This window comes from Rhagoletis pomonella, unplaced genomic scaffold (genome assembly GCF_013731165.1).
Source record: "Rhagoletis pomonella isolate Grant_MI unplaced genomic scaffold, Rhpom_1.0 Rhpom_scaffold_00003, whole genome shotgun sequence".
In the NCBI taxonomy this organism is placed as follows: Eukaryota; Metazoa; Arthropoda; class Insecta; order Diptera; family Tephritidae; genus Rhagoletis; species Rhagoletis pomonella.
Window position 1 is genome coordinate 90,171,933 of NW_023458557.1, and position 24,520 is coordinate 90,196,452.

At 38.1% G+C, this 24,520-nt stretch overlaps 1 protein-coding gene across 5 annotated transcripts in view; it reads right to left on the bottom strand.

Moving 5' to 3' along the window:
- Nucleotides 1–24,520, bottom strand: part of LOC118735741 (nuclear hormone receptor FTZ-F1 beta) — an 87,947-nt gene that overhangs the window by 55,255 nt on the left and 8,172 nt on the right. The window lies entirely within an intron of this gene.

Consider the following 24,520-nt stretch of genomic DNA (forward strand, 5'->3'; position numbering starts at 1 on the left):
GGACAACAATGTGTTAGGTCTATCGTGGGAACCTACCGCAATCTAATGCAGTTCTAGCTCCACGGAGCAATTAAATCTCAACGTATCAATTCAATTAGCATCCCGAAATGCAAGCATCACGGTACCAGTTGGCAGTGCGGAATTGACACACTAACCCCCTTGGTAGGGTTCGAGGCCTATCTAAACCTTTGCCTTGCTATGGGTCCGGCACCCATTTGCAATGCAACCCCACATCCAGCCAACAAGTCGACTCTACCCGAATTTAGGTTTAAACCGCAGCCATCACGATACTCCCCGGGGGGCCGTATCCAAGAACAGGCCAGAGCGAACTCTGGGACCACCTGTTCCCCGTGGTACCAGAATTAAGTGTCCGGTCAGACCTCGTCGCCCAAGCCACTACCAGTTCAGTTACCATACTACTCTGGACTGGTGGCCATCACCACCACCTTCCTACTCATCTCGTCTTCGCCTTCTGAAAACTTCTCGCGAGAAAACCACCAAGTTCGTCACCGTCAAATGTGTAGAGAGGGTACTACCGAGGTCGTACCGTCCATTTTACCCCCATGCTGTCATCAATATTCCTCACGTCCGAATATCTTGGGCATTCACAAAGCACGCGCTCGACATCCTCAAGCTCCGCTCCACACTCACACCCCTCAGAGTCATGGAGGTTCCTCCTACGCAAATAAGCATTAAGAGGGCCGTGCCCCGTTAGTAGAAAATCCACTCAGGCAATGCCAAAAGTCCGATTTTCTCCCATAAACCCTACACTCGGAGTGAACCGGTATGTGACCCGACCGTTGAAACTACTGTCCCAACGGTCCTGCCCCATACCACGGATTCTATCATCCAGCAATCGTTTACATTCAAGATATCCCCTCACCAAGTCATCGTTCGAAATCCACCCCATCAAGTTCGGCGGTCCGATTCCTCTATGTCTGGGTATCGGATTTAAGAAACATCGACAGTTTCGCGATCTGAATTTGTTGAGATGAAATTGTACTCCTTTCCCTCTGCTGTCCATAAAACGTCGAATTAAGATTGTCTGCAAATACTACTATTTTATAATGGTTTACTTGCACAAAATTGAAGAACAGATACTCTGCCTTGTTCTATAAAATAGTCTAGTACCTTGTTTATACCGACACATAAAGCGCTTTGACCCAGTTCGCTGTGATTCAAAACGGAGGCATAAACCAACTTTCAACACGCTCAGAAATTCAAAAGTGTATTGACTCGAATTTGTTTTCAAATCGTTTTTTTATTTCTCACATCGGTTAGAAAACAGGTATAAACACATCATTAATTTGACGCGAAGTGAGAAATGGCCGGTTTTCTTTATACAGCCCGTTTTAAATTCGAATCATTATTACAACAAATTCGCTTCCATTTCGGTCCACCGCGCAAGTTAATTATTAAAGAAATATCGAATAAAAATAACAAGTTTAGTTTACTTTTGAATACGGTTTCAATGAGTGCGCTAAAATGACACCGGTATAAACGCTTGAAAGAAATATGTGTTGAATCAAATCGGTTTTTTGATAATGCGATTTTTTCGCAGGTATAAGCAAGGTATATAAAACTATTTCTTCGAAATTTTTTGAATGTAATTTTTTAAACGCAGATAGTTTTCCGATCAAATCTTGATCGCTATCCCTCCAAAATTCAAGCTCCTTTCTTAATATTTATAAAAATATGTGAACAAGTTAAAGTTCGTAGGTCATTATAGGTTGAGAAAGGCACTTCAGAGAAAAAAGTTTCTAACAAAAGTTACATACTTTTATCCTTAGAATCCGAATTTGTAGTAAAAACATGTATAATATGAAAAATTTACTTGCGGTAAGTTTAACCAACAACGAAACCGGAAGTCGGTCACACCACCAAAAGATAGAGCAGCCCCAATTTAGTCGGTCAAATTTTTGGGGTTTGCAATAAATTAACATTTCAAGAGTTTTTAGAGGGGGTGGACGGGTGGTCTAGGACACCCTGTATATGTCATCCATATACATACATATACCCAACAAAGGCTGACGCATTGTTTTACGAGTTCTTTGTTTTTTTTTTTGCATACCATTGCATAAAACTGTAAGCCAAAGTCGAATGAGACGATACGACTCGTTGGTCGGTCAGCCGTTCGGTTGGTTGGCTGATTGGTGCCTTCTGTGTCGCGTCGTTTTCAACGTTGCATATGCCGCGGCAATGCAATAATTGCGAATAACTACATACATATGTATGTCTGTATATGCAATCAGATGTTTGTATAAAAGTGTGTGAGTAAATTTGTAAACTGATACATATTTATTTATGTACATACATATTGTTCAGAGCCCACCAGTTGCCTCGCGCCAATAATTCTCTATTGTATGGCGGCAGTTAGTAGGTTTTTTTTTGAACAAACCAAACAGGTTAAGGTATGTGTCCATTGCAGCATTAACAACAATAACAGTAACACCAAAATTGCACATGAAGAATTGCAAACATATACATATACATACTTGTACATAAATACATTCATATGTATAACATGAATAGCAACTGCCACTGCAACAGCAGTTGCATTCTTTTATGGCAATTGTATGGCGGTTGTTGAAGGATTTAAGCCACTGCCGAGTTACAAATATTGGTTGCTTGCGCTCAAATTACATTTTTTATGTATGTAAATACATTCATACATATCTATGTATGTACGTAAGTACAATGAAATGTGTAGCTATGTTTGAATATAAGTTAAGTACATATTGCAATACAGAATATTATAATAGCGAAAAACTTAGTGCCAGCAGCAGCGGTTAAATTTAATTAATGAAAAATCAAGAATTTAAATAAACAAATGAAAAACCAAAGGTGAAACGTAATCTAGTAGTATGGAGTGGTTTGAATTGGCCAACTTTGATTGAAAATATGGCAGGAGCTTAGATGAAAAGTTTAGATTATCCATAGACAGGCAAAATACGTTCACTGTTTCGTTCAATATAATTTTTGAGTTGGTTAATAAACTAGAAAGGTATTAACATATAATAAGCATTTTAATTATGTCGTTTTTGAATGTAACTGAAGAATTATGCATTTATTTTTTTTATCTTCTCTCCGGCAATTGTGGCTATTACCATTGCAGTGAAGCAGAACAGATTAGGCACTAGTAACTTTTATATCGATCGACAATGAAAGACTCAAAGTTGCCTAGTTAACCTATGTACATATATGTATACTAATATGCCATTCAGGAGTAGCCCGTTGCCATCCCTTGGTAAAGCTACGTCCGAAAATGGCGCTAAAAAACCTCAGGGTGTATTTGTGCCTTAAAAAACTTCTCATAAAAACCGATTTGATATTCGGATTTGAAGTTTTACGTCAAAGAGGTCCATCCATCATTGGAGATGCCCGGTTTGAGAAGAATATCTAAACCAGGACTTTCGTAAGTCAACCGCGAATTTTCCAAGGCATCTGAAACCTTGGTATTACAATGGGTTAGACGAATTTAATTACGACACGCGCCCTGGGTTTAGTAACCAACCGATACCAGCCTAGTTATTTTAAGTTTTCCCTAAGTTTAGAAGATCAAATCATTAAGAATTTCAGCGATATAAACAATAAAAATCTTCATCTCAACGGCCGAAACGATTTTGAATGAGCCCAATGAGAGAAGCCAGTCGTTTATCATCTGTGCCGACTGATGGCAATTGGAAACGTCAAGGGAAATCAAGTTCTCCACTTGGACGTTCCATGGTAGCGGGTTCAGAGTTGGATACCTTCAAGCCTGGAATGTCTGTTTCCGTTCGAATAACGTGACGAAGCCAGCGGAGCCCCTCTATTTCAATTCGCTGTCTGTGTCGTTTTAAAGCTCATACTTTGTTTCATAGTCTGTGGCATTCGCCGTCGCCAACGTATAAAAGACCGCATATCTTCAGTAGAATCTTTATATTTCAATATTCCAAGGGCTGCCTCATCAGATTTTGTAATTCTCGATGTTTCTATGCCATATATCGTATTCGACTATAGTCTGCATAAAAGTTGGTGCATTCGCTTTATCAACTCCGCGCCGCTGCACTTAAATAGATCTTTGGTTAGACCTTCATCTCCAGAAATAGGTTTTCATACCTCGTCATAGTAGATGGATGTTACATGGACTCCTTCTCTTTTCCCGATTTTGTTTGCTTTTGCTGTTATTTGCTTTGATCTTAGAAACGTCCGAAAATCGGCGAACTTTCTGAGAGAAATTTCGGGCATTTTTCGTAACCACCAGTATTTTAAACTGAAGGCAGGTCTATCTTTCTTTTTTGCTTCCCTCTTCAGCGCCTTATATTGATGCGACTTAGTACGCTTTGAATACTACTGGTGTCATTTTGTTCCGGAAAAAGCTTTAGACCATGTTAGTAGGCACGTCTGGGGTCGAGCCAACCACTTAGTTGGCTATTTCGAGAAGTTTTGAAACTTAAACCTTCTGCCACTCTCAGACAACTGTGCGCCGCGATGAAAGTTGCTAGTTGAAATAAAGGCATGTGAGAAAAATATATACAAATGCATGTATATGATCCCGAAGCAAACATTTTATTGCGCCACCGTTTAGTACTTATTTTATTAACTGATTTTTTTTTTCAATGACTTCTACTGATTTATAAATTAAATACGCTTGGCAAGTTGAGTACTTAAAGAAACCATACAACATTAAAAATCAATTTATATTCAGTTAAGAACCACAATTAATAAAGCATATCCTTATCTGATCTTTCATCGATTTTTACACCGATTTTCCACACATCTCTCTCTTCTCTGTACGTATTTAATTAAAAACTAATAGATCAAATCATTTTCTCTGATCGATAAACTTAAATACTATGTATCAATACACATATCAAATGAATTAACACCAATTTGCAAATGCTTAAAATGCACTCATTATCCTCAAATGGCTTGCATGCAAATTGAAATTGTGGCTGCCATAACAAAAGCGACTAAAAATTTACTTGTAATTGAGTGCAATAAACTTAAACCCATTACAATGGCAATTTCAGTACACAAATCGACAGCAGCAAGAGCGTCATGGAACTTATCAGCAAATAGTATTATTATTACCTACATATATGCACTAAGCATATGCAAACGATTGCAAGTGTGCGCTCTATATAATATGTATACTGATATAGCAACAAAATCAACGACAACTACGACAGCCACATTGGCGAAATAATGTCAATGCCATCCATTAGCCAGCGTAGAATTACAACGCGCTCAATCACCCAGACAATGTACGAATGGAAGCACATATGTGTAAGCAGCTGACGACAAAGTCACTGATCGGCGCATACCTACAAATATTACATTCATGCATGACTATATATGCAGTGCTCGAACCTAGCAAGCGCATGGGCTACTTTTGTATAGGCGCTTTCTCATCAAGAACCAAAAATATAGCGTTACCTGTACAAAAAAAGACAAATGAATAGTTTTCCCCGTTTTACAGCAATATTCGATTTCCCATATATTTTACGACGGCACGTGTATTGTAACCAAGTGCTGTATGTATACATGCAAGCCAGAATTGAGTACATCGTTTAAGTGCTTGTATATATAGTAGGGTATGTATGTATATCCATTAAAGCGTGCGTTTACGTTATTTTTCGGGCAAGGTCATCAACGAGACAAAGTCATTGGCCGCGAGTAACCTCTTCTTCGGTTGCCTATTATACATACATAGCTAATAATAGCTAGGTGGTTTTTTCTTTCATATACATTTTCTCTTCTTCTCTTTCTTTTGTTTACTTCCTTTAGTTTTTTTTCTATATTTAGTGAGGCTCGTTGAACGAGTTAGCGGCCTTTCTACGACATTGTGGCTTTTGGAAATTACTTCTAGCCACTCCGAACAGATGCGGCAACTATTAGAGTTTTTTTTTTGTTCGCATTTTATACTTACCTTGACTTTGCGTTTTTCATTGGCGTTTGTTCAAAGTTTTTTTCTTTTTATTTTTTGTTGTTTTCAAAAGCGGCAACTATTGAAAATAGTGTTTGCTTTCTTTTTGGTTTGCTATTTTGCTTGCCCTTACTTTGCGTTTCGCTTGAGTTTGTTCAAAGATTTTTTTCTTTTTCCTTAAGTTTTTTCGATCAGTCATCAAATAGTTACCCAGTAATATTCTTCTTCTTCCTTTTCTGGTTATCTTCCTCTATGACTTTGTATCTACACCTGAAACAAGATTACACTTAAATCTAGCCTATCATTAGCACCATCGTGTTACAAATCTTCTTTATCTTGTTTCCGTATAAACATACTTTCTTCATCTTACATATTTTTCTTGCGTTCTTCCTTTACCTTCAAATTCGGTCTTACTTGCTTTTGTCCGAGCATATCCCGTTCTTTATTAAGGTGCTGCTGCGTTGCTACATTTCTCTCGTACCGGTTTCTTTTCCTGCACAAATTCCGTTCTTTTACTCATCTTGGGATATGCAAGTTTTTTTGTCTGATATTTGTTGTTGTGTCGTTGCTTCTTAGTGAAGCTGCGTTCATTTCATTTGTAGCGTATTCTTAGCTTATATTGTGAACTAAATGCTTGATTTTCTTTTTCTTTCTCTTACTTGCTGCTTTGGGTTCAAACTTTCTTTTTACCTGAAAGAAGTTTTAAGCTAAATACAAAGCGCATATAACGGGTTATTTCAATATATTTGCTCCTACGCTTGTGAGAAACACTTTGATCATTTATTCGATCAGAAATCTTAAAAAAATTCGTAGTGACGGAACTACCGTCTTAGCAAAAAAAAATGCAAATGTCATCGATCAAAACCAAAAATTAATCAATTAATAGTTTCATGTATGAACAAATACGCTTTGAAGAGCGTGAAGAAGAAAAGTAATTAGTTTTTCTTCAAATCTAATTCTGAGAAGGTAGACGATGAATATAATCTTTGTAAATATCGAGGCGTAGGCGCCAGAAAACCACGACTTTTCCCGATATTTCGACCTCAGCATCATCTAGCGAGCAATTTTCTAGTTTACATATGTATGTAGATAAAATATGTATCTAATGTACGAGCTTCTAGAGCAAGTTTTACTTAATAAAGTTCAATAAGTTATAGAGAAAGTACTAAGAACAAAATTGTTAAATTAATTAAAATTAAATTAACTAATTTCAGCTAATTTAGACGTAAGCTTAGTTCATATTTATAATTCCTATCGAGCTTCTGGCTCTGAAGCTGAATCTTTTCCGTGGCGGAAGATATTTGGCTCTCGTCCCTTCATCGAGCAAGTCCAAAATCGTGACAGCCAATCAGTGTTGCCAGAACTTTTTGGGCCGACCGGCTAGATTGGCAAAAAAAAGCGGCTAAAAACGGCTAAAATGTTTAAGTGAAATTTCACATGCTTTATTTAAATAAATCGCAAGAAACGAAAGACTAGTTAACACCATTAATTTATATCGAGTGTATATTCCTCATCATCAAATGAATCACTATTGTATATATCACCTGAATTCATTAATTTTAAGAGATCGTCATCTACAGTAAAATTATGGCAGCATTTTTCTTCACGTTTTAAACCGTATCTTATATATAAAATAGAGTTTAACGTTTTAACGCACATTGGATTTCTTTGCTTAGTTTTTATTATATTCATTGAACTAAATATTCGCTCAAACAAGAAAACTAAAAACTAGGTTGCAAAGGTCAGCAAAAGGGTTTTCTCCTAGAGCATTTCGAATTTGATAAACTTCGGCCCAAAATTTTACAGTTGAGTCTAAATTACTCCAGGTATGTAACGTTAACCGTTGCCATTGCATCTCTATAGATGTTATTTCGTCGTCATTATATTTGTGTTTTTGTTGCTGTAGTTGAACAAATACTTTTGGTTTAATTACTCTTAATGCATTTCCAACCGAAAAAAGTAAATTTTTTTTAGTGTGGCAATATTTGTAGGGAGGCGTTGGCGTAATTCCTTTATTAAAGTGATAATAAAATAGCGACCATTTTCTCGAATTATTTTCTCGGCTTCGTGGTCAAAAGCGTTTGTGCTTATTTTGTTTTTAAATACTCTTCAAAACTGTGATAAAACTGAGGAAATGGAGCAAGGTATGGTTCCAACGGGAAGCATATAGGATCAAATGTGTCCGCGCTAATAACCACTAGGGAGCATAGATGCGAAAGTAAAACATTGAGAGTTCATTAAAAATCTTCATTGGGTCTGCATTATTGCTTTCGAACAACTTGTTTACTTTTTGCACCTGAAAATTAGGCAAATAGTAAAATCGGCTAAAAACGGCTAACTTTTTTTTACAAACCGGCTAACAAATCGGCTGCCGGCTAGATCGAATTTTCTCCGGCTAGTTGCTATCAAAACCGGCTAAATCTAGCCGGAAAAAGGCTAAAATGGCAACGCTGCAGCCAATACGTCGTAAAACTTTTGTGGGTCTGGCACCCACGCACATAGATGCCAAGGGTGTCGAGAAAGCTGACAACCAGCTGGTTCGGTTAAGAGATTTATTGGTCCTCTGGTTCGTAAGATGGAGCTCAGCTTTTCAAAAGGAAGTAATCGGTCATATTTTGTCAGAGAAACACAACGGCTAATGGTATAGTCTCAACATCTCAGAAATGTTCCTCTACGCCATACATACACCAAGCATGACTTGACTTCGTGATCCGTGGACTATTGTTAGGCGCCAACCGCGATATCCATTCCTATAAATCACTATCCTAACGAATATAGTGTAAGAGGGTTGACTTTTTGTAAAATGTGCCTGAAAGACGGCGATCCTTGCGTTACATTACGTATGCGAATTTCCAGGTTAACAAAAAAACTAGTGTCTGCTTTTAATAAGACCCACCTCCCAACATGTACTTCGATACACTGAGTCCGAAACTGAGGTCGTATACAAAAATTCGCAATTTACTCGAAATTTTGGAGATGTATGAGTCCAACGGACCTCAGATTTAGATTCAGCGGGTCGAAATACATGTCGGTAGGTGAATCGGCTGAATTTCAAATGCACCGGCACACACAAATAAAATTAGTGTGTTCTTTTAACCAGACCCACCTCCCAACATGTACTTTAACACACTGAATCCGAATCTGAAGTCCGTTTCACTCGTACACCCTCAAAATTTTCGCCATTTTTTCAAAATTTTCGCCAATAAACTAACAAAATGTACTTCGGCAGATGTATCCGCATGGATAACGTCCTCACAGAGCTTAGTCTAACGAACTTTTCACGATTCACTAAATCCTGCTCCGCCTAGTTGAGCATCGATGTAACAAAGATGAAAGGTTGGCCAAATGCATAGTTATATTTATTGTTTCTAACGAATAGAAAATCAAATCCTCGATAAAACGAAAACATTTAAAAATTTTGTAAAAATGCGTTCCAAGCATGGTTTCGTCTTTTTTATAACGGTATTCTAACCGGGAACAATAGACCTAAGGCCGCAGTGCATATCCTCTAGCAAATCTATTCTAACCGAGGCTTTTGAGCCGACACTTCGTTATATAGAGGCTTTTCCTAACGAGACTGTAATGTCAATATATGCAGAATTCGGTATGTAGAAGCTTTTGAGTCCACACCACATTAAAATGAGGTTTTTCCCAACGAGAATTTAGCTTTGCACTGCGACCTCAGTTTCTATTGTACGCTTGGCACTTCACAAGACTTCTGTTAAACCAAAAGTCCCAAAAAGTTCTGTACAGCTTTAGGAGTAAATATCCTCGAAAGGCGACCACATTAGGCCTAATTTCTCTCGCGTCTGCCCTAATTATAAGTTATATATTTGGCCAAATTACAGAAGTACCAGAGATCGTTGGACCAAATACCAAGTTTATACAAGTAGCGATGCAGCCTTTGCAAACCTTAAATCAAGAAGTTGAACCATATTGATGGACCAACGAAAATTCTGAACTGTTTACCTGACAACAGGGTGGCACCACTTTGCCTAAGTGCAGCTGGCAAGCGTCTAAAAGCCTGATTATGGCAACTTAACTTAACTTAAGGGAACGTAGAAAATAAAAATGCCGTGAAAGAAAAACATATGCTAATTAAATTACATTCAAGAGTAATTAAAGTCTTCTTTAACAATGCCAAGATGAATGAACTCTTTATTTATCTGCAGATAAATTGTATACGTCTCGGAAGAGCAGTAAAATTCACTGTTCATTAACAGCTGTTGTAATTATTTTAGCTGTGTACAAAAGCGCTTTTATATTTAATAAAAACAAATACAGTTTTTCGTTTAATCATGCGTTTGGCACTCAAAGGCGCAGATGAATATAGACGAACACAAAATTATTATTTTAGTTATAAAATAGGAAGTAAAAAAATTATAAATATTCATGGTGCGTTTTATCAGTTTCTTAAGCAAATAAAAAACTGTCTGAAATTATGTCATAGTAAAATAGTTGAAGAAATTCTTAGCGCTATGTAGATACACAAAATTTGCACTCACTCAATAAAAAAGTGAAGGCTTTGTCCTGCCATTAACCTTGAGTTGTCTGCCCATTAATAAAGCCATATTAATTTACTTTGTCTTTAGGACAATAAACCACAAAGCATATTCGATAAAAAAAAAGCATTATACAAAATTTATGAATGAGCTGCACGTGCTTAACCGCTAATGACCTTGAAAGGAATAGCTTACAGGCCAATGACTAATGATTCCAAAAATATCATAAAGATAAAATACACACTGATAAATGTTGTGTTGTTCATAAATGCATTTGCGTCTTTAGTCATTTGGCAAATATTTATGAAGTATTTATATTTACATTTGGGCATTGTTGGTACGAAAAATTTTGCCACATATCATTATTTTTGTTTATAAAAATAAAAGCCACAGCTGTTATTGATTTAAAAAAAAAATCCAAAAAAAAATAATTTAACCAGAAAAACGCTTCCTGGAAACATACGATTGAATTGCTTTTACATACAAGCTTTTATTTAACTTGCCTTGTCTGTATGTTTGCTTGGGTCAAATCTAGCAATCAATTTTAAACCAACTTCCCGATGAGCTAGAGACTTGAAATTTGAACCCCCGTATTTATAGACCCATTTGGTTCATATTTTGAATGTATATTACATATTTATTTGGTGGCGCAGATGCCAATACATTTCGAAAATCTGCATCTATGGTCTGACTTAAGTTTATATTTATAATAAACAGGGTGTTTGGCTGACGTTTGAACATACGTAAATGGTGAATAATTGGGCCGTCTGCTATGTGTGGAGCCCCTAAAATTTGACTTAGGACCCCATCATTTAGGCGGACATGTTGTTGGTTTATGGAAGAGCTAGTACCAATGCGCATGAAGCACGAAGAATATACCAAGAGCGTTATCCTAACCGTCAGTTATTCCATCAAACCTTTGGGATTACTAGCTGTGTTTTCAGAAAAGCGGCAATTTTATTTTCCAAGAACCGATAGTGAATGTACGAAAATTTGAGGTTGCGATTGATGAACAAATACTCGCCCCGCTCAAACTGGATCGTACCAAAAGCGTTAGAGTGGTAGCTGCAGTACTTGGTGTGGTCTGTTCTCCGGCCTAATGGACTGCATTATTTCCACTACACTCCTGTACAAGGTATGATTTTACGGTACAGGAAGGCTAACCTAGGCTCTTTTAGGCATATTACCTACGAGTAATAACTAGCTTTGAAATCAATTTTCAAACATACTTTGTTTGTTGCAGACCTTGAAGAAAATTATTTTGGAAGACGTATCCAATTTTTCCGTTGGTTACTTCATAGTTTGCTTCATACTGTTTCCGGAGTTGTCTCAACGGCAGAAGCCAAGGCATTACAAGCTGTCGTGACTCGGTATGGCTTTCAGCATACAGATGTGATACAAGAGTTACCATTGGTCACTGCGCCTACCCACATTTTTGAACGTAAATAATTTAATGTGTCACCAGAATAGGTTCAATGTAAAAAACTTTTTAGTTCGATTCGCGTTTCGTAGTTCGCGTTATCAATTTATACGTTTTCTTATTTTATCCGGTTCTTGAATTAATTTAGCGGAGAAATGGCTCAAGGAAAAGCACTTAATCCCGTAGGGAAAACCGAAATCGAGTTATTAGATAAAAAAGGCATTAGTACTCGAAAAATTGAGAGACAAATAAAAAAATGCAAAAACATAATAAGCAATTTTAAAAAAAATAAGGAACAGTATGGAAACAATATTAAACGATGTAGGGTCTTATCAGCTATGGATATTAGGTCAATCCTGAAATTAGCCTCAAACTCTTCTACTTCAGTGCAGAAAATTTTAAATGCTTCTTAGGCAGTAATTAATTGCAATGAACCTATTCTAATGAATGAACGATTCAATTTTATTTTTCACTCAAGTTTTTTGAAAAAATGTTAAAAAAAATTACATTACATGTTGTATTGAGAATTGAATCGGCATTTGCAAAAATTGCCTTAAAAATGTTATATTAGCAGCAATGTGCAATTTTAAGTTGAAAATCATGCTGAACCTATTCTGCTGAGTGGCAGTGGCGACAGGATAATATTCACAATTTTCTTCATGAAAAATTTATTGTATTAATTATTTATGAAATAAATCAAGATTTCAGACTTTATATAAAACTTACACAAATATAAAAAATTTTAAATTTTTGTTTCAGAATTTCCACTATTTTTTTCGAACACTTTTTTCCATATAAGCGAAATAAAATTCGGGAGACCGTTAGCCACAAAATTTCAAAAAATTAACGCCAGTTTTTGTAAATTGCACTTGTTATCTGAAAAACAAAACGCAAAAGCAGTCTGCAACAAAAAATTTTCGAAAGCAACGCGGTTGAAAGTTTAGTGGACTACAAAACTGCATACTCGAAGATTTCCTAGAAATTCTGAGAAACTTTGATTTATATTTTCATAAATAATTAATGCAAAAAAAATATTCACATCAATAATAGTGAATATTATATTAAAACATCGTGTACACTTTTATTTGTCGCCTAGTGTATGTGCTCATGTCACCTTGATAAGAGATTAAGTTAGAAATATGATATCAATATGATAAGAGAAACGCCTTTTACATGACCTTTAGACTCAAATGCGTAATTTAAGCCATACCCAACCGGTGATTAAGACTAAGTACACAAAAGTCTATTACAACAAAAAGGGCTGGGCAACATACATAAATATTTACTTAATTTTTTTCAATTTCGTGTTAAAGAGTTTATCAGCAACACAGTTACACACAGCTCAGCTGTCTCAATGATTATTTGTTCTATTTATTTCTTCAAATTCATGCACAACTACATACAAACTATACTACATTTGCTCGTGAATCATCCGAATTTGTTGTCTCGTTTATGGCCTCTAGAATGTATAGAAATTGGCTAATCTCTGATTGTTGGCTGTACTTTAGCGCCATTATTATTCATTGTTTACACATACATATACGTATAGACATATACTGTACATGTAGATATACATATATACAGTCATGTGAAAAATAACAGAGACAAGACATTTTGACCGTTTTTGGCTATTTTTCTTGTTTTTTTTTTTTTTTTAATATGCAGCTTATTATCTTACGAAAACCATATAAATTCAACTTTCAAACTTTGTAGAAAAATTAAATTTTACAACAACAACAAACTTTTTATTAAAAATGGTTATAGCCCATTAAATTCAACCCCAGGTGCCTAAAAAATCGCGTTAATTTCTTATAATATTTTTGCTGGCGGTGTCGCATATTTTCTTCTATGCAAAGTATGTTCCATAATTTTTTTTTTTTGTAAGGAAGAAAATAATACCATCTGCAAAAAAATGATCAAGATATAAAACTGCATACTTAAGATTTTTTTTAGACATTTTTAATAAAAAAAAATTTTGTAAAATTTTGTTGAATATTTCTAATTATTCTACAGAGTTTAAAATTTGGACTTATATGGTTTTTGTTAGATTAAAAAAATAAACATTAAACAAATAAAGGAAAAATTGCCAAAACTAGTCAAAATGTCGAGTCCCTATTATTTTTCACATGACTGTGTGTACATCTGCACGTACATATGTACATGTGATCAAGCATATGCTCCCATGCGACGCCCACCACCAAGGTCGTTTCGTCGGCTAAAATACTCGTGCACGCGGCACACACACACACTCGCCGGCAAATTAGCGTCAGACGCTACATTTTGTTTACAAAGTTGTAGCACACGAACACACAAATTCACACACAGGTGTTGCTGCCGATTTCATTTATGTGTTTTTAAACGATTTTTGTTTAGTTTTTCTATTTTTGTAAAACGAAAAATATTGCATAATTTCCATTTAAGCCACAGCATCACGCGCGCTACATGAAACGCATACTAAACGGAAATTTTTAATAGCCACCGCACAACGCACACTGCATTTTGTTTCATTTCAGGAATTTTTTTTTTTTTCTTTACATCATTTGCCCAAATATTACCGGTTTTAATGACCCGACGGTTTACTCGTTGCGATTTGTTTATATTTGCAACGGTTAAAGTGAATTTTAAATTGTGTCATAATTTATAAATATATACAAACATATGTACGTCCGTTCATACATACATAAATAAATAGTTGTGGGACGATTTTAAAGAGCTGTTGGAAATATTTTCGTCGCCTGCATCAAGGAACAAAGTAGTACCGTCAAATAACTAAAAACTGGCAGTTTTGAAACCTGATTTGTGGTATGCTGGGTGTTGTGGAATCGCCGCCATCTTGAAAAAAAGAGTCACCATTTTCTTAGCTCAACTAAACTATGTCCAAACTTTAGTATCTATGCGGAGTGCTGTACACGTTCTTCTTCACATTTTCAGCTGCAAAAATAGTCCGGCACGCTCTCTCCAATTAGACAGTGACCTGTGAGAAAGGAAACATACGCCGTTTTTGTCGTGGATTCTTCAGCGTTCGTCATACCTTTCCTTTCGGATTCGTCAATTACTCACAATAACTCGGTACCCATCCCCTCGTACGAATTAGATTCAATAATTCTCGGCATTTTCGTCTAAGAGGTTTGCGGTTGACTGTCAGAGAAGATAAAAACTTGTATTTTCTCCTGCATAGTGGCCTCCTGGAAAGCCAGTACCTCCGACCGGTATACACTACAGTGATCAGGAATCCGAGGCGAAATTTTCATTTCATTTATCCCAACTCTGGGGAGAAGACTACTCCTCCGATCTTCCCGTCGAGTTTGGAACCATCAGTATACATAACTGTTTATAGCATTGCGTACGTTTGAAATGAAACCGTATACCTTTGCTGTCGGTTTCGAATGGTATTTTTGAAATTTTTGGTGAAAAATCTACGGTACACAGTAATGAGTAATTATAGATATGGGTATGGGTGCAATCTAGTGATGTGCGGAATTGTCGGTACCCAATACTTAAAAAAGATTTCGGTACCCGATACCGATTCTTTACATTAAACCTTCGCCATTATAAGCATTTCAAGTTAAGAAAAAAATTTAATTACTAATTTATATGATATCGGCTAAAACACTTGAACTTATCGCAACAGAGAAATATTATTTTATCAGTTTTAACCTTAGTCGATCCAAGGTTCAAGAAAAATGCTTTCACGGATGAAGAAGCCTTTCGGGGGGGGAGATTCTGTAACTAGTTAGCGACAAGTTTCGGATCGATATCGCACTTGTTGACGTAAAAATATTTCATATCATACGTCAACAAAACCGATACCGATTCGAAAATCGTCGCTAACTGGTTACAGAATCTGTCCCCAGGCCTACAAAAATGAAATCGTCCGATTCAGCTGGAACAAAAATGCTTCAAACAAGTAAGAGTTTCTCTGCATTATTGCCTCGAACCGACATATATGCATCTTTCATTTGAATCAGTATTAGAAGCTCTATTGGCTACTACATTCGGGTTTTGATAGGCGTTTCTCCCCTGAACGGTTTTTTCCATAGTTTTGGCCTATGTGCGCTTTTATTCGAAACCTAAATGTTTCGGTACCGAGTATCGAGAGTATTGACTCAGCACATCACTAGTGCCATCGTTCCTAGTAGAGATGGGCGCAGTACTAAATATTAAATACCGATCCATCCCATTACGACATTCAATTTTTAGGTCCCGAACCCGCCCATACCGACGTTTTTCCGACTGGATCCAGTGGGTCCTGAAATCCATCACTAAAAAAAATTACATGGCTTTGAAATTAATTTCAAATAATATACTTGAATATACATACAGATTTTCCAAGAAATATTCTACTTTCGACATACTGAAAGATTTGGCATCTTCTGGTTATTCTGGTAAGGAAGGTTTTCTGAATTTTTGAAAGTCGTGGATTTTATCGCAAGTGTCGACAAATGATTTTTTCCACGTCTCGCCCACAAAAATTTAAAGGCCTTCCCATTACCGCCCATCCCCGCCATTTTAAAATTAGTGCCGTGGGTTCTGATATTTCACGCCCATCTCTTGTCGAGCGGTTTACCTGAGATCGCATGCAGTTTCAGGAAATGTCCCCTGCACGATGAAAGCAACTTCATCGGCATAGGCAATAATCTCATATCCATCTACCACCATGATTCACCGTCATTACTCAGCGAAGTGCCTTGTCAGTCCGACAAAAGTTCATACGAGAGGAGATTGTTGAAAGGCCTTGTTATTGTTGAGGAATGCCACTAAGAGATCTGTCTCCGTAAAGCTGATTTTGCTGAAGGCAAGCTGCGCTGACTTAATAGATGGTCTGAAATATGTCTCCAGAAGCCGTTCAAAGGCCTTAATTAGAAAAAGGTAGGCTTATAAGCTTAAAACCGCTAGGTGTAGCATGAGGCTCTGCCGGTTTTCGGTATGAACACTTCTTTGACTTTTGCCCAGATCACGGAAATGTAACTGATACTTAACCAGCTAGATCAAAATTAAATGGGTTTTAACCAAGGTTTCTAGTATATTATTGATTATCCAGATACATATATTGCATCTGATCGTGGCGACTTATAGGGCTCAAAAGTAGATATATCTTCATGTCCCTTATGATTTCACTAATAAGCTGCAGTTCAGCTTCTACAGGTTCCGGAATTTTTACCGAATCAATTGTGCACTCTGAGAGTTGGTGGAGTTTAGTATGTAGTGCTAATTTGACACCATGCACCATTGACGACAGAATTGAGATATTGAAAAGGTTACAACGGAATTAATTGTAGCTTTTTTGTTGTAAATTTGTTGTGGAAAGAAAAAATTTGTAGCTTTAATTTTTTAAGAAAAGATGGTATGTAGTGCTAAATTGACACCATACATCTAGTCGATAGAATGGAGATATTGAAAAGGTCCTCTGACCCTTCCTATGGATCCTGGTTTTAATAGACCTTTTGCGGGAACTGAAGAAAATAGATCGTCGAGTGGTTGGTAAATAGGTAACTAGATGGGCGGCTAATAGTGGCCCAGCAAGGCGGAACTGGTCTTGTTCACTTGAAAGTATAACATCCTCGATTTGGCTCTGCCCTCGATCGAAGGGGCCAAGTACTCAGGCCTGATACTGGACAAGAAGCTTTCGTGAAAGCCAAACATTGAGGAAAGGGCAATCGGTTACCTTATACAGCTGCTGCTGAACTGTTCATATGAGTAGTAGTGGTATTCTGCCGATTGGTGCTATGAAACCATTGTCAAGCTTTTTGTGTTTTGCGACGGAGGAATTTATCAGTACTAGTGATGCACTGCATTTCCTCCCAACCGATCGAAGTATTTTCTTAGCAGGCTCTTACACTGCATGGCTGACGACCAGGCAAGGAAAGGCACACTTGACACGTTATCACTGGATAGGGAGCAGCTGGGTCATCTCTGAATTCCTGTAGCTCACTATTAGAGGATTGGGCCTCATGTCAGCTCAGTGAGCGTTGGGTAAGAACTAGGAAATGCGCAATTGCAAGACCAGAGGGATGGTCTGGTGTGGATCGCAGGCACAGACAGGTTCATACGACGAGGCGGTCGCCGTTTTTGCTAGACAATCCGCTTGCTCGTTACCCTCAGCCCTTATGTTTTCTGGTACCCAAATTAGATGGATGGTGCTGTGCTCGGCCAAGACGTTAAGCCTGTCGATGCATTCAAGTTCCAATAAAGTATTGACCACAAATTAAGACGGGGTCTTCAGTGCCGCCTAACACAACCTTTGCCTTGGTTATTTCAATGTCATGGTGGGCAAGGGATCGATTTTGGTCGCAGCTTTGCAAACTTCCACCTTCATGGCGAAATGCCCCTAACGGTTTGAGGCTGATCGCCCTCACCGCGAAACATAGTAGTCGGCAGGTGCCAGCTGCATGGCTGACCTAAACGAACAAAAAACCACACTGTCAATATTTTGGCAGACAAAAGACTCGTTTGCAGTGTTTAGATGGACGTAGGATCTCAGAGCCAAAAATGTATTCGGATTACTATGTATCTCTGTGAAGCAAAAAATAGTATAATTTTCGTTAAAAGAGGAAATTACCAGCCTAAGAAAATTTCTCCGTTTGAACTCTTACCTCAGACTCAGAATCAGCCACGCAAAATAAAGCAGCGGTCAAATGAACACTACATTGTGGGACAGTGTGGTTGAATCGTTTTTGGATTATTGACAAATAGCCGACGCTTTTGAAGACATTGTAGGAGGAACAAAGATTGGAGTTTTCGAGAGAAAGATTCTGCGAAAGATTTACGGACCTTTACGCGTTGGCGATGGCGAATACCGCAGACGATTTAACGATGAGCTGTATGAGCTTTACAACGATATAGACATAGGCGCAGCGAATCAAAATTCAGCAGCTCCGCTGGCTTGGCCATGTCGTTCGAATGGACAGAAACGCTCCCGCTCTGAAAGTATTCAACGCGGGCCACGATACTGGTAACAGAGGAAGAGGAAGGCCTCCTCTGTGTTGGAAAGACCAATTGGAGAAGGGTTTGGCTTCACTTGGCATTTCCAATTGGCGTCAGTTGGCATAGAAGAGAAATTAAATGACTGGCGTGCTATTTTTCACTCGGCCAAAATGGCTTAGGCGGTTACAGCGCCAATAAAAAAGAAGAGAAGGGGACGCCTTTTGAAGATATAGTAGGAAGTACAAAGATTAACGCTGTATTTTAATCTATTTTTAAACCCGTTGACTCATTCGCTCATAAATCTTTCAACTGCTTCTGAGGTATAAATAGCAGGTAAGCCGCTAATAGGGTGATTGATAGACCTAGCGTTGTATTTTTGTTTTTGTGTAATGACTCATCCAAAAAACTGCGAATTTCTGCTTACCTACCTGCGAGCTCCAAAAAGTGACCAAAGTGATGGAAAGTTAGTACAGATTACAAAATCTGAAAGGTGTTGTAAAAAATATGTTTTACCTTATCTTAATTTCATCGTCTACAAGTGCATACAAGTACGAGTACAAGTTGAGCCAAATTATTGCTCCAATAATTCTGTATTGCAAACAACAACGAAAAAAGTTGCTTCACCCTAAACAACTTGTTGGTGGCGACAAGAACAACCGCACCAACATATGTACGTATGTATAAACGACAACTTCGAGTGTGGCTTTTAAAGTCTGCGCCATAACCAGCTACCAGCAATGCAACAACAAAGACGGAAAACACGGATTTCTGCGCGACAGTTTTTTTTATTATTGTTGGTGGCTAAGACGACTTTTAGTTTGCACTGAGCTTGGTGGCAAAGTACAGCGAACATATGTACATATGTTTGTATGCATTTGTGTGGCTGTGGTGCCGACTGCTTGTTATGATTGTGTTGCAGCAACACGTTCCGCATAGTGGTGTGTTGCTATGTTGTGACGCAGCATGTTTGCAAGCAATTTTAACGACACGACAAACCGCCATCGCGCATACGGAACAGCAAATGTGAATAACAAAAAGATTGCGACGGTGCTGTAAGCGGCTGTGCTGAGTGAAAAAATTGCTAAAATAGAGCGAAATCAGTGCCGCGAAAAAAGGAGAAAAGCAAAAAAAGAAAGACAAGTCAAAGCAAACACGTTTCACGTTAAGACACCAGAAAAATCAGGCCGCTAAGGTGACTAAGAAACAAAGTCACCAACAAACCAAACAAGCAACACGCGGCTCAAACGCGTCAACTCGCCAGCCAGCGCAGCAAAGAAAAAGGGGCTAGCAGGCAGTCATGCTAAGCCAGGCGAGGGTCTTGAGCAACAACACCAGCAAAGAGGGTACAAGCGGGTCACAGGCGGGTGTATAGACTTGTGGTGCAAAAGAGCGACAATCTGTGACGACGCCGAACAAAGCAGAAAAATCAGAACAGCAAGCAAGTACCAAAGGCAGCCAATGAGACCACGGTGCGCGGCGCGGCAGTAGCACAACGATTCAAGCGCAACAACTGGAGGCAATTTTCAAGTGATTAGTCATCAACGCTGCGGCGGCAACTTTCTACGAGACGCAAGAAAAATCAGGCAAACGACGAGTCGCGCACACCTCAATGCGATGGACATGGTAGGTACTCGGTAACTATATGCACCTTTAAGGCCAGAAGAAGAATTGTACAAGTAGAAGGAAAAGAAGCACCGCGCAGAACCAAAAAAAAAAAATATGCGATGCGTCAAGTCTTCAACAACAACCGTCTTTAGAATCGCGTAGCCAACAGCAAACAAGCAAGCAAGCAGGCCAAGTAAAGCGTAGATTGGCGAACGCACAATAAAAAAGTGGCGGTCTTCATATATGTACGTACTCGTTTGTAATAGCTTTGCAGTGCTTGGCACTAGCAAGGTTTTGAGAAAACCTGCCTGCTGTTGGGCAAGCGGCAGGCAGAGGCGCATTTGCCGTTCGTAACAGGCCAGCCAGCACAAGTAGACCCATACACATGTATGTTGTGTAAACCACGCATTCGTTTAGGCCGGACCTGATGACGCTACGCTGCTTATCGTTCACATAGTGAAACTACATACTTGGTTTCGCTTCAACAGTAACCGCGCACTAAAATATTGAACTAAATAAATGTTGAAGTAGCAAATTAGTTGAGTAAAGCGTAATAAAACAACACATATTGAAGCGTAGTTATGAATGTGGACTAAAGACACATCAAAGTAAAGCGAAGGTAGAACTAACGACTGTGGTTTCGTGTTGGTTAAGCACCGATTTATTCATCGACGGGCTCTATCGAATGTAAATAGTTGTGGAAAAGCGAAAAATAACCAAATATGTTCTTGTAGCCACCATTGTCATCGATGAACTGGATTAAAAGCCACTTAAGACTTCTTTTATACAACAGTTGGTTTCAATATTTGCTGACTTTAGTAAGGTTAGGTTGTCACGGTCGTCCATAAGGCACACCTTAAGTCTGAGGGAACATTGTGATGCCACCAGTGGCATCCCTCCTAAAACTATTTCAGAAGGTCCCTGATTTCCAGACATCTAAGGACCTCGAAGTTATCGAATAATTTTCTACCTAGTGCGGACAATCTTCGTCTGAACACAGCCGGGAACCAGTACAATAGGTGCATAATCGTTTCCTCCTCTTCTCCATTTTGTCAACTTCTAAAGAAGTCAAGTAATCGTACGCCTAGTCGATAGGCATGCTTGCTTATTAGGCAGTCTCCTGTTATGACAGATACTAACAAACTAACATTATGCTTATTTAGGCTCATTAGTAAGTCAATGCGTTTAGCGGTGAGCACCGGACACAATTGCCTGACAGTTTTGCAAGTGATCTCGTCTTGCCATCTGTCGTTCGCTACTTTAGTAAACCACTCGAATATATGACCAAGTACAAGCAAGAAGTTTGGTCCCAAATCGCACCAGTTTATCGGCCTTAAAATTCCAATATATGTCGCAGAGTCCAGGAATCCATCACCTTTAGACGAAATTACTCAGCCATTTCGTTCAGAGATGTTTGGCACTTCATGGCTACCATCAGTCAGTGAAGAAATAGATTTAAACTTGGGCTGCGAAGTTCAGGGCTCGCGAAGATAAGAAATTTATGTATGTATTGTAACGCTGTTTCCCTGAATGTTGTCACCATTTTAGCCTCTTTAATTGGTATTGGGTATACCTCCGGCCACTTGCTAAAATAGTTCATTACTACTTACACGTATGCATATGGTTCCCGGTCTGGTGGTAGGAAATAGACCGGTTACATCCATAGTAATCCGCTCAAATGGTGTACCTGAGCTATACTGTCTCATCTGGCCACGACTGCTGAATTTATATGCTTTCACTGCAATATACTCCGACCTGATAGAAACTCTGCTCAATGTCCCCCAGCTTTCGTGATTTCCATGCGCCCTGCACGGAGACTGTTCCGATTGCAGGTGTATTGGCCATTTTCACATTCCCGTGTTCTTTGCAAATAACCAGTTATCAAATTTAAATGCGATCAGGTTTCCGCTGACGATTTCTCTGTAGTTGGCAGCCGTCTGTTCAGTTCCAAATTGGGGGTTTCCTGCTGACACTTCCATGGGTGTTCCTTATCTCATTCTTCCGGTGATATTATTCTGATAAGCCGGACCTCAATAAGGTATTTTTAATAGTCCTATCTATTTCTTAAATTCATTATATGGTCCCCTTAAATGTCTGCATTTGTCAAAAGTTATACTAGAGTACTATTTTTCTGAGAAAATTTTCTTCGTTTCTCGTTTCTTCCAGCGATCACGACATCGTCCCCAATTTTGATGATTAGCAACAATGCGGTTGGCTCGTGGAAGAAGCCGTGACCATTTAGACAGCACATTAAGTCTATGTTTGCGGTTTATTATCCACCCTTTGATAGAGCTGCATCTTCTTTATGTTTATATAAATATCAGAGCTTACTTAACATCTTGTTCTTTGCTCTTATCTGTGTCGCTTTATGAGTATTCCCTATTAGCGATTACCTGCTGTACACACTTCATGTACGCAAACATACATATGTACATATGTACTTTCTGCGTCCTCCCAGGTATTATTAATTGCTTTCAAAGCAAGCAAACCAGCGCGAGATTTCTCATTTTTATTATTATTCATCTCGCTTCCAACAGGCTGATTTTTATTGTTATTTCTTTAGGGTGATTCAATGAGGCCGCAGACATTCGCAATAGTGTCATTGTTCCATGAGATGTGTAGCAAGTGGCACCATGCTGCTGAAATCACATATTATTTTCAAATGACTCCACCAGCCCAAAAACTACACCAAACAGTGACTTGTTGTCGATGCCTAGTTTTTTCTTGCAGTGGATGCAGGTTTGCTTGTTAACCCCGTTTAGGTGAAAATGTTCTTCATCGCTAATGATGATTTTTTTTTTTTTTTGCAAAAATCGGCTTCAACTTTAGGGTAACTTTTACGCGTTGTTCAACTGAGTATCGCTGCATAACTATCGAAGTTTGCCAAAACCTGTAGTACTAATTGTCTAAAAAAAGAGAAAAACATTAACCTATCGTATATAATAATTATTACTATACTTATAATTGAAGTAAAAAATCTGCATAACCCTTGAATCACCCTTTATAACCACGATGAATTTGTTATATGTATATTCATACCACCAGTTGCTTGGCCGATTGCTAACGGACTTAGTAGTACGTTTGGCTGGTTGTTTATAAATTGTTTTTTTTTTTTTTCAACCAACCCTCAGTTCTCTGTGTTGTGTTAATTTAATTAGATTCTTCAGTTTGCTTCTTCTTCGAACTTCTTCAGCAGTTTTCATATGTACATATGTATGTAAGTGCTGCTGGTGTGTATAAAAATCGGCATTGCGGATAAACAAAATATTCTTAATTTGTAAAGTTGGAGAGGTTAGGTGGTAGTGTCTCGTATAATTGTATTTTTACTATTTTGTAGTCAAAATGTGGTGGCTATTTGTTTGTACATAAAATTAACTTCGCTTTACGTTTTTCTAAATATAATTTGAATGAAATTGATTTAAAATTTATGTTACAATTTGTTGTCCTTAAAAAGATCAGGAGTCATTTGTTTGTTTCGAACATTTTTTATACAGCTAACTAGTTTGCTTTTTACCACAGTAATATTAGCAGTAATTCTGTGGATGGCTGATCCAAAGTGTAGCCATTTGTTTATGAAGTTGAGTCGATAGATTTGATTGAAAAATAAATATAATTATAAGGAAACCATTGGACCTTCTTTATTTCTAAAATAGCCAAGAGTCGTTAGTAAGAACGGTTATATTTTCACTCCATACGTATTCCAAAGTTTACTTGAGAATGACCCATCTGACTTCAGGAAAGACCTTCTGGTCGTAAGGAACACCCGGAGAAACACTTGCTGAAAGCAGAACCGTCTTCTAGGAGATCATATATTGCACAAGCTCTGGTCCCTACGTTGCACAGTCAGGCTGTGAACTACACCTGCCGAGAGACAACCATGTTCGGTACCTGGTCGGAACCACGTTTAAAAATGATAGAAAAGTTGCTGTGTTACACATCGCTCACCCCTTGGTAGGCACAAGCATACCCACCACAAAAAAAGCTTCTTACCAAAACTATTTGACATACAGAAGTAGCGTAAAATTATATGTAGGTCCCAATTAAAAATTTCATAGATGGTTCTGAGCTCAGGCATATCTGTGGTGAAATCTCTACAAACCTACAATTCGTGCTTCCACAGTACTGACGTGTGTTTCGCGTCGAAAGTTTTTAATTGAACGG